Below are 2,379 nucleotides of genomic sequence, written 5' to 3' on the forward strand. Positions count from 1 at the left end.
TGGCGTTTATTATTGTTTTGTTGCCTATTACTCTTATAAACAGTACAACATGAGACCGGTGCTGTTTAATTCATAAAAATGCATCTTCTGACATCATTTTAATCATGACGTCATCATGCGAACTGGAACACATAAAAATTGTGGTTGAGAGTATATTGGAATTCAAAATGGAATCAGATAAATGTGAACTATAGCATATTTTAAGAGCAATAAAGTTGTAAACAACTATTGGATCGTAAATCGGAATTGACGGAAACTACCGCCCATGTAGGTAAATCCAGCGACCGCACTGAAATTGGCGGTGAATGGATGCACTTGCCGCGCGCGTGCAGCCGTACAGTACCTTCTTACGAGTGTTCAATGCTCATCTTATCATTGGTAGCGTAGTAGTAGAGAGGCAAGTGCGGGCGGGAGCGGGCACTCAGCAGCAAAGCTCCTGGAAGTCGTCAGTCGCGTCGCGCGCACCGAGGCATTCACTACTCGTCTCTCGCCGTCCACACCGTACCGCAGTCTTCACTCCGCCCTTATCAAAACATTCGCGGACCGGGATCGATCCGCACGTCTCGTGATAACACGTTCGTAATCCATCGACCCCCAAGTGACTTTGTGACTCGAGTGATTCAGTGTTGTGATCTATACCATGTGATTTTCAGTTACGCTCAGACGATCGTACTCACGGGAGAGATTATTGTCTTTGCTGAAGTCTACCACACTGTCTCAGGAGTGAGTAAAATTATTTTAAGTTTAAAATTTATAGAAATAATTAAGTAACAGGTAACTACTTAAACATTGAACTTTCTTGTTGTATAACATTTGAAAAACTTGACAATATTTGCAATAGAATATGTCTTTACTGAATTAATGTTATCTTATCACTTTTCACATTGACTTAACTGTAGTTTCCGCGAATTTCATACTATAACTTTTTTAAATAACTTTTATGTGTAATGTGTGTAACCACTTCCACTGTATACCCAATTATTTCTTTGAAAACTATAAAAACAAATCTCGAAGATCACAACAAAGAAAACTAAATTGTACTTTTTAAAAAACGAATACGTTTCAGCTTTGACCAGAATATTTTATAAATTACACTTCTGAAGCTTTTGTCCTAATTTTAATTAAAAGAACGTTTCTCTAACGGTCTCGTTCTTACACATAATTTCGAATCAGTTCTTAAAGTAATTAAGAATAATCAAAATTCAATGTAAACACGTCTTTCGTACGCGTAATTACTTAAAGTAAGTTTTTAGTACCATACTCTATACATATAACATACTAGCAAGCTATATAAAGAGATTGCCCACATTATTGAACTCAACGTGCTGGATTACGGGCTCACGTTATTCATAGACAAGTCCCTTTCGGTTATTATAAGCCGCATCGAAAGCTGCACCAAAATGATATGCCTACAGCTAGATATACACTCTCTAAGCCTTTTTATTACATTGAACTCATTTCTCAATTAAAACCTGAAAGATTTACGAAAACCGTTAAAAGATAAATGACTCATAGATAGACCCAAATAATCATCGAGACTAAACTGTGAACAGATTCTTGCTTTACAGTTTCAAAGATATACACGAGTATCTCCAGATGGTATTTCCATTGCTAGATGTAGAGAGACCATGTTCAATGATATTTGAGGACATGATATGCGATCTTATTACAGGCAAAATATTCACTTAAAAGCAACTTCAACGAGTACAATATTACACACCACATAGTAGGTACTATTTGTATTATATTGTTAGTAGCAGTAGAACTCCTTGTGAAAGAGTTCGTCCAGGGAAGTACTGCTACCTTACCTATTTCTGCTGCCAAACAGTAATGTGAACATTACTGATGGCCGATTTTAAAGGGTAAAGTTGCTGTTGAAATTGCAGGCACATGAGACGTCAATTTATGCGCAGTGGCAGTGCCCCTCAGATGTTTGCCATTTAAAGCTCTGATTGTACCTGCAACTGTTAAAGACGGGTCTGTCGGTCTATCACTTGGTATCATAAAAACAAAAAAAATTTGCTTGATGACCTTAGTGGCCAACGGTTTGCACTGCGGGCGCTTTTTGTGTTGTATCGACTCATTCCCCAGTACGACCAATTTGGGAAATAAACTTTTCCTAAATTGGTTCTGGCATGAGTGTTCTGGGAAGTACGCTAGAGTGAATTTCGTTTCTCTCGTACTCTTAGTACAGGGGAATTCGTACTTTGAGATTGCAATTGGTGTGGCTGTCTGACACGTTATTATAATTACTCTTGGTGTTGTTGTTGTTGTAAGATTCTCAAAACAAATTAACTAACTAGAGAACACAACAAACACCGCCTGATTTTAGACTTTTGTGATTATCCATTTATTTATTTTCCCTTGTTGGAGTTGCAT

At 37.6% G+C, this 2,379-nt stretch overlaps 1 protein-coding gene across 1 annotated transcript in view; it reads left to right on the plus strand.

Annotated features, from left to right (window-relative positions):
* Positions 1–453: 453 nt before the first annotated feature.
* Positions 454–2,379, plus strand: part of LOC113230147 — a 24,421-nt gene continuing 22,495 nt past the window's right edge. The window contains exon 1 of the mRNA XM_026463936.1: positions 454–723. The gene's annotated coding sequence lies outside the window, so the exon portion shown is untranslated. The remainder of the gene's footprint in view (positions 724–2,379) is intronic.

The sequence above is a fragment of the Hyposmocoma kahamanoa genome, unplaced genomic scaffold (assembly GCF_003589595.1).
Source record: "Hyposmocoma kahamanoa isolate Upper Pololo Valley unplaced genomic scaffold, ASM358959v1 63, whole genome shotgun sequence".
Classification (NCBI taxonomy): Eukaryota; Metazoa; Arthropoda; class Insecta; order Lepidoptera; family Cosmopterigidae; genus Hyposmocoma; species Hyposmocoma kahamanoa.